The sequence below is a fragment of the Monopterus albus genome, unplaced genomic scaffold (genome assembly GCF_001952655.1).
Source record: "Monopterus albus unplaced genomic scaffold, M_albus_1.0 scaffold51.1, whole genome shotgun sequence".
Classification (NCBI taxonomy): domain Eukaryota; kingdom Metazoa; phylum Chordata; class Actinopteri; order Synbranchiformes; family Synbranchidae; genus Monopterus; species Monopterus albus.
The window spans coordinates 7,119,812-7,128,351 of NW_018127931.1; the positions used below are offsets into that span (position 1 = coordinate 7,119,812).

The window sequence follows — 8,540 nt, forward strand, 5'->3', positions numbered from 1 at the left end:
TTCGGGCTGCCTTTCTTTGTTCTCTTGGCTAAGTATCGATACTAGTCGTTGAGAGTGGAGCTCCGTACAACAGGACGACTAATTCTGTGGGACCGTGTTTGAGGAAACGCGTACTCGGCGTTTCGGACACATGGATCATAATAACTTCACCAATGGAATTTATTTTTAGTCTTCCGGAGCAGAGTTTCACCTTAGGAATCGAAAGTTATTGGTTAGAGGCCCTTTACGGCGGTTTTGACCAAACTTGTCGAGGGTGGAGAAATGCGGTAAATAAGGCGAAATGTGGAGATTAGGTAAGTGTTGTGTGTTGGAGGGAAGTGTCCACGTTTTTGGCGTTCGTTCATTTAACGTTAGCGTTAAATGTAACAAGCAGTAGGCTAATAAGAAAATGTAATGACACCTCTCTGTATGACGCAGCTTGTTTAATTTACCTTACAACGGAATATTTTCCATCTATACCAATGGGTAGGTTAGGGTAGGGTTTAGAACCGATGTTATTCAAAATCGAAAGTGCTGGTATTTTTGGTTTTGTATTTACTTGTCTCATCGTCGACATATGTCAACAATGAGAGAAGGTCGTCTTCTTCAGTTAAGTAGTTGCGTCTACGAGGTTCCTACTTTTTTCAGCACGCATTATGTTATAGGAATGGCGAACACTCAAACATGAGGTCGGAAAGCCAAATCAGGTTACGTAATGGACGATACAGCCTTTTTTTCACTTCCCGCAGACTGCTGTAGGAGCTACAGCAACGTCGGCGATTTAGTAGTGAGCTGCCATTGTCCTTATATGGACCCCTCATCTAGTTGCTGTACACGCCAGGCGGACCTAGTTTTGACGGTGTGTTATTGTTGTATTTCCATGGCTATTGGCGTGTTCTGTCTCGGCCACATCTACATTGATGCTGAAAAGCGCGCTCGTTACCCTACGTCAATACTTCACAATAAGATCCTAAAGGCACAGGATTTTAGGAGGAGAGAACATCGCCCAGATGCGACCTGTGCATCCTCACGGCTTTCCCTTGTTACAGTTACTATCATAAGAAATGCACATATCTTAAATATCTGTGTAAATATTGATACAAAGGTAATTTTAACATGTGTGCACTACTGCTACCCTTGGAGGTGACTGCGTAAAAAAACATGAAGTGCGTCGACTGGATACGTACGTGGGGAAAAAAACATGGTGGACTGGATACGTACGTGGAAAAAAAAAACATTGTGGACTGGATACGTACGGGGGGGGAAAAAAAAAACATGAAGTGCGTCGACTGGATGCTTGTGTGCTGGGATCAAATTGGCTCTGACACAGTTCCGCTACATTACTAAAGCTTTTTAGGGGTAGATGGAGTTCAGTGTTCTTGTACTGTATCAGGCAACATCAGCTGAATATCTTTCCCCTGCTGACCTCCAGTGGTCAGAATTCAGAATCCAACTATTGTGTAAGGGAATACAACATTTATGGTGTCACTCAGGTCAAGGTCAGTGTTTGTCATATGCACATTTAGTAAACATGTTTCCCTGTACAATGAAATTCTTACTTTGCTGTCCACATGAATGCCACAAAATACTAATGAAATATAAAGTAGATAACACAATCTTAGGTGATGTATTTAAAACAAATGCAGGACAGTTGATAATGATAAATGCAAAACTAATTACATGTAAATAAAGTGCTGCTTGGTGGATAATGGATAATGTTTACAGTAGTAAACATTTTTGTTTTTATTTAGTGTGCCGAAGGCTGTGGGAAAGAAATTGTCTGGTTTGTGTTTTTTGCAGCCTTGTAATGTCTGCCAGAGAGCAACACTTAAGAGGTGATTAAGGGGTTAATGGATTAGGGGGTTAAAGGACAGCCAGTGATCTTTTCTGCAGAATTAATGACTATTTGCAGAGCTTTGGGTCAGCAGCTTTTTGTGGTGTTCGGTGTCAAGTTATTCACTGAGCACCATTCCAACAATTTTTGTACCTTGTCCCTGTACACTGACTCATCCCCCCCTGAGATGAACCTGACAATGGTTGCCATCTGTTAATTTAATGATGATGTTGGATGGGTAGGCTGGGCAGCAGTTGTAGGTGTACAGAGAATAAAGTTGTGGGCTCAGCACACAGCCCTTAGGGGAGCTGGGGCTAAGGGTAATGGAGGAGGAGATGTGGGGGCCAGTTTTAACTCTGTGAGGGAATGTTTAATTCAGGAGGAGTAGAGGCCTAAGTCCCAGCAGTTTACCAACCACACTGTCTACAATAATTGTATTAAACTCCATGCTGAAATCAATAAAGAGCATCCTCAAGTAGCTCTTGTGATGTTCCAACTGACTCAGCACAGTGTGGACAGTGGTTGTGACATCCTCAGTTGACCTGTTGACTCTAAAAGCAAATTGAGTGTTGAAGGAGGTTGGAAGGCTAGCTTTGATGGAGGAACAGTTTGTCAAAACACTTGATTATTATAGGTGTCAGTGGAACCGTTGTGTAGTCATTCAGGTCCTCCGAAGTGGCCTTTTTGGAGATTGGGATAATGGTGGCTGACTTTAAGTACGATTGGGCTTTGGAAGTTACAAGTCAAATGTTCAGTCGAGAGGCCTGTCAACTGACTGAGTGATGTAGTTGAACTTCTGCCTGACCTGCTGCTGATTACCTGGCTCAGGTGTGTTCAGTCAGTCAGAAGGTGGAAGATACAATTCACTTTATCTTTCCTCACTCCACTTTCATCTAAGATGGTATCTTCCAGCTTCTCACTGGCTGAACACACCCGAGCCAGGTAATCAGCAGCAGGGCAGGCAGGGATAGTTGGGAAAACAAGCAGGACAGCGGCCCTTGAGGACTGGAATTGGCCACCCCTGCTCTACAGGAACATTGCTGGACATGCAGTAACCTCAGTTCCTGTATTTTTATCAACATCCTCTGGTCACAGTGTAGCAGCAGGTGGTAAAATATATCCACAAACCCACATGCAGTCAAATGGATGTCAGGCAAGGAAGGTCAAGACATGTAACTGCCTGGAGATTGACCATTCAAGGAATGCTATATTTTCTTGCAAGTGAGAGTTTGCAAGATGTGTATAAACTGAGCTGCTGCAGCATGGAAGTATTAGAGCATACGTTCAGTTACAAAAAAAAATCTTTAAGTCCCATTTAAGAAAATTCACCGTTGTGACATTGTAGATAAGTTGGAAAACAAGGAAACCCAACAAGTCCCCTTTAGCAAACACTTGGCAACACTTGGGAGGAGAAACTCCCTTTAACGAAAGAAGCTACCAACAAGCCTGGCCGCTTTCTACCTTCACCAGTTGGGGTGAGTGGATAAAAGAGAGAGAGAAAAGAAAAACAATAAGACAACAATCAATCAAACGCAGGTTGTAGCTAGTGACTTTTTTCATCACAAATGTACAACTGCAGAGCCAAGGATACTTGCAGAAAGGTACAGTGAGAGAGAAAGCAGTAAGTGAGAAATGAGACACAGAGTTAGTCATGTGTAACGGTAGCATAGAAAGAAGGGAGAGGAGCTCAAAGGACCATGGAGTTCAGGGGGTAGAGTAGTCACCTCCTGTTTAGAAGGTTGGAGGTTCAAATCACGGTGCCTGCAATCCACATGTCGAACTGTCCTTGGGCAAAACACTGAACCCCAAGTTGCCCCCGATGGCTAGAGCCATTGGTATGAGTTGGTGTCACAGATGTCTGCCTCTGTTCTGTACCAGAGACAAATTCCTTGTGTATATAACATACTTGGCCAAAATAAAGTGGTTATCATTATCATGGGGGGTCTGCGAATCTGATTTGCATGATTTAATTTGGTACATTTTTACACCGGATGCCCTTCCTGACACAACCCTCTCTATCTGGGCTTGGGACAATGGAGAGAAGCTAATATGGGAGAAAAATGATCTCTTGTTAGTTCCTGTCAATACACGGGCTGTAGCATTTTGGATTAACTGGAGGCTTTTTAGGGATAGTAAATAGTTACAGTAGTCCAGCCTGGAAGTATCACACGACCAGTTTTTCAGCATCACTTTGAGAGGGAATGTTTCTGATTTTGGTGCTATTGCATAGGTGGAAGAAATCAGTTCTAGAAACGTGTGTGTGCTTTATAAAAACAACAAAAAAGGGACATATCCTGGCCAAATATGACTTGAGGCCAGGGCTGTGTCATTTAGAGTAATTATATGGTTGGTTGGCATATTTCTAAATTTTGTCTGAGTTTAGAAGTAAGAAATTATGGGTCATCCAAGCTTTTGTCTTTAAAATATGTTTGAAGTTTCACCAATTGATCTGATTCAGCTGGGTTCACAAATGAGTATCATCTGTGTAGCAGTGGAAATGTATGCTGTTTCCTGATGATATTGCCTCAGAGGAGCATGTATATAGTGAACTGGACCTAGGACAGAGCCCTGTGCAACACCATAACTAACTTTGGTCTATGTGGAAGTTTCATCATTGACTTGAAGAAACTGCAGTCTATCTGATAAATGTGATTTGGACCAACTTGGTGTAGTTCCTTTAATCCCAATAATGTTTTAGTCTCTGTACTTAAAATGTTGTGATCAGTGGTGTCAAAAGCAGCAGTGAGATCTAGGAGGATAAGTACAGACTAATCCATTTGTTTGAGTCTAGGAGGAGATTGTTGGGTGACTTTGATCAGTGCCATTTCTGCACTATGATGAACTCTAAAACCAGACTGACAATCCTCAACCAAGTCATTCTTGTACCGGTGGTCACAAAATCTCATCTGGGGAAACCTGTGTTTGATCCATAGCTTCTATGCTATAGCATCTACCTGCGTCACTGATGCTAATGCCAACACAGACCCCTTAAATCTCCCTTCCTTTACCGCTAGCTCTCCTCTCTTCCTCATTGTCATTTGTCTCCAAAGTTTTGGAGAAATTTGTTGGTATTTTTGGCTGAGCATCCCTTGGTTTCTTCTTCTTAGTTGGTGCCATGCTCATGTTAGCATTAAGAGCAGCCAGATTTTGCTGTTAGTTGCATTATGGGAAATCATATCATGGGCGACAATGCCTGTAATATTATAGGGGAAATGATGGCAGATACTGCTACCTGCTGGTAGGGTGAGTTATTTCTCTCTCACAGGCACAGAACCAATGGGCGAGTTGGCTGTAGTCTGTGTGGTGTGTGCAAGTGCCACTTTTTCCTAAGTGACTGGTCTAGACAAAGGTGATTTGTGAGGTGATGCAATAGAATGTTTGAGGACTCCGATTGTAGAAGCTATGCTTTTGCAATTCTGTGCTCACGTGGTAGAATTGTAGTAATTCAAGCCTTGTATAATCTCTGGTAAGGCTCACAAAGAGACACAGCTGTAGATATCTCATCGCATGCAAACTTGTTACTTCAACTGTATGTTTGACTATTTGCTGGACATGAAAGGCTGGAGGGGTCCATATTTTAGGTTGGCGGGGGGGGGAATGCTTTTGGAGACCAATGTGTTTAAAGGGGCCTTAAGTTAGAACCTTTTTATTAGAAATAAACTTGCAGGTGGAAAGTTCCTAAAAAGTAGGGATGCACTGGTTTCAACTGTGCTGCAAGTGGATATGTCTTAAGCTAGTTCTTTGACTCTGCTGAATGTTTGCTTCCTCAGTCCAGAGGAATATTGAAAAATATTTTCCAAGACTTGAAGGACTTGTCTTCAGGAGGCACAGACAGTAGGGACTAAAGGTATTGGCAAAACTGAGTAAATATCAGAAATATAAAACGTGGGGGGAAACCTAAATGGCCAAATCGGTGTGATTAGTGATCCAAGTAATTTGTTTATAATATTTCTATAGTTCAACCAGTGCTGCTGAAGCAGCAAGAAAGGATCAAGAATAGATGTGGGAGAGGAGGAGCAGAAGAACCAAGTGCTGTGCAGATGGACAGCAGCCATAGTGGGCCACCTGCTGGGAATATATAGTGGCCACAAAGAAACCTCTTGTGGCCACAGGCCATGATTAATGTTGAACCCTGCACAAGTTTGCAGTTTTATTTACTCCATGTACACAAGTGAAAGGAAAAATAACAGTTCAAAAAATAAACTGGAATAACTCCTTTTGGAAAATGGTTGTCCCCAATATCAGAGGAACACTCAGAGAAACTCAGTCAGGTGTAACTAATCCCCTGTGTTCAGTTGGTTCAGTCAGGTGTAACTAATCCCCTGTGTTCAGTTGGTTCAGTCAGGTGTAACTAATCCCCTGTGTTCAGTTGGTCTAATCCCCTGTGTTCAGTTGGTTCCCCTGTGTTCAGTTGGTTCAGTCAGGTGTAACTAATCCCCTGTGTTCAGTTGGTTCAGTCAGGTGTAACTAATCCCCTGTGTTCAGTTGGTTCAGAATAAAAAGCTGTTCCTAGAGCATTCCAGTGCTTGGTAGTGCAACTGAAAGCGTACAGTCTACTACGGGTGCCAAATTACCTTCAAAAGATTTCAGGGATGAAGTTGTGGAAAGTCACAAGTCAGATGGGTGCATAAGGATTTAACTGTTCCAAGAACCACAGTTTAGTCTATAATTAAGAAGTGAAAGGTGTTTGGTACTACCAGGCTGCTCCTCCAAACTGGATAACCAAGTGAGGAGTAAACTGGTCAGAGAGGCTACCAAGAGGTAAATGACAACTATGAAGGAGTTGCAGGACTTCATGGACAGATTAGACCGAAATTGAACTCTTTGGCTTCAGTGCCAAATGGTACAAAGCCGTCCCTGGTAGGCTAGTGACTAAGGCACAGCGTGTGCGGCCCTGGTTCGAATCAGGGTTGCGTCAGGAAGGGCATCCGGCGTAAAACACGTGCCAAATGTCAACATGCGAGTCGTCAGTGTGATGAGTCGCTGTGGCGACCCCTAAACGGGAAAAGCCGAAAGTGACTGATGGTACAAATCACCATCTGAAGAACACCATACCTACAGTAAAGCATGGAGGTCGTAGCATTCTGTTACGGGTGTATTTTCTTTTGCAAGGACTGGGGTGTTTTATTGGGACAGGAGGGAAAATGGATAGGGTACCATAATTCTTGAGGAAAACTTGCTATCCTCTACCAGAAAGCCAAATATGGGAGATTCACCTTTCTGCATGATTGTGACTCGAAGCACACAGCCAAATTGTCCATGCAATGACTGAAGAAGAAAAAGGTGCATGTCCTTTCATGGCATCATCAGAACCTAGACTTGAACACTTTTGAAAATCTGAGGAATGTCCTAAAGACTGCAGTTAATCAGCATTTACCATCAAGTTTGCTTGAGATGAGCAGTTCTGCAAGAAAGAGTGGGCAACATTGCTCAGTCTAGGTGTGCAAAGTTGGTAGAGAAATATCCAGACAGACTCAGTCCTCAAGTTAAAGCAATCAGAATCAGCTTTATTGGCCAGGTGTGGCGGACACATGAGGAATTTGACTCTGGTACAGCGGCTCTCAATGTGCATGTACGTATCCCCATGCAAGGGGCAAGTAAACGGTAAACCAACATAAGGCTGTGTAATATAACAAAATTAACAGTATTAGCCATTCCTGGTAGGCTAGTGGTCAAGGCGCAGTGTTCTCGCCGCTGCGGCCCGGGTTCGTGTCAGGAAGGTCATCCGGCATAAAACACGTGCCAAATGTCAACATGTGAGTTGTCAGTGTGACGATTTGCTGTGGCAACCCCTAAACGGGAAAAGCCGAAAGTGACTTTCTTTCTAACAAGCAGTGCAAACAATGCAAAATAAATGGTATAAACGGACAGTAAACAATGCAGACAGACAAAGGAATGCTCACTGTGAAATGAGATAAAAATAAGAGACCTGTACGGATCTGTATATTTTGTACATATATACACTGCTCAAAGAAATAAAGGGAACACAAGGGAAAATAAGACATTCAACTATGTAATGAACAAGGTATTTAATAAGAATATTTCATTCATTCAGATCTAGGATGTCTTATGATGTTCCCTTTATTTTTTTTTTTAGCAGTATATTTACAGGTATTGCACTGAGGGTTATTGTCCAGTCATACTCAAGGGTTCATCAGAGTGATGGCAAGGGGAAAGAAACTGTCCTTATGCCTGGTTGTCTTGGTGTACAGTGACCTGTAGTGCCATCCAGAGGGAAGGAGTTCAAACAGGTTGTGTCTGTGGTGTGAGGGGTCTGCAGTGATCCTCTCTGCCCTCCTTTTGACCAGTGAGGTGTACAGGTCCTCCATGGAGGGCAGGCTTGCACCAATGATCTTTTCTGCAGTCCAGTCTGTCTGCTGGATTCTGTTCCTGTCCTGTTTGGTTGCTGAGCCAAACCAGACAGTGATGGAGGTGCAGAGAACAGACTCAATGATTCCTCTTTAGAACTGTATCAGCAGCTCCCGGGGCAGGTCGAACTTCCTGATCTGGTGCAGGAAGTACATCCTCTGCTGTGCCTTCTTGGTGATGATCCTGATGTTGGACATCCACTTCAGGTCCTGGGAGATGGTGGAGCCCAGGAACTTGTAGGACTTTACTGCTGATACAGCACTGCCAAGCATGGTGAGGGGGGGTAAGGTGGGAGGGCTCTTCCTGAAGTCCACTGTCATCTCCACTGTTTTGAGCGTATTCAGCTCCAGGTTGTTGC

At 43.3% G+C, this 8,540-nt stretch overlaps 1 protein-coding gene across 1 annotated transcript in view; it reads left to right on the forward strand.

Moving 5' to 3' along the window:
- LOC109960953 (uncharacterized) overlaps window positions 1-8,540 on the forward strand; it is a 16,984-nt gene continuing 8,444 nt past the window's right edge. The window contains exon 1 of the mRNA XM_020601453.1: window positions 1-293. The gene's annotated coding sequence lies outside the window, so the exon portion shown is untranslated. The remainder of the gene's footprint in view (window positions 294-8,540) is intronic.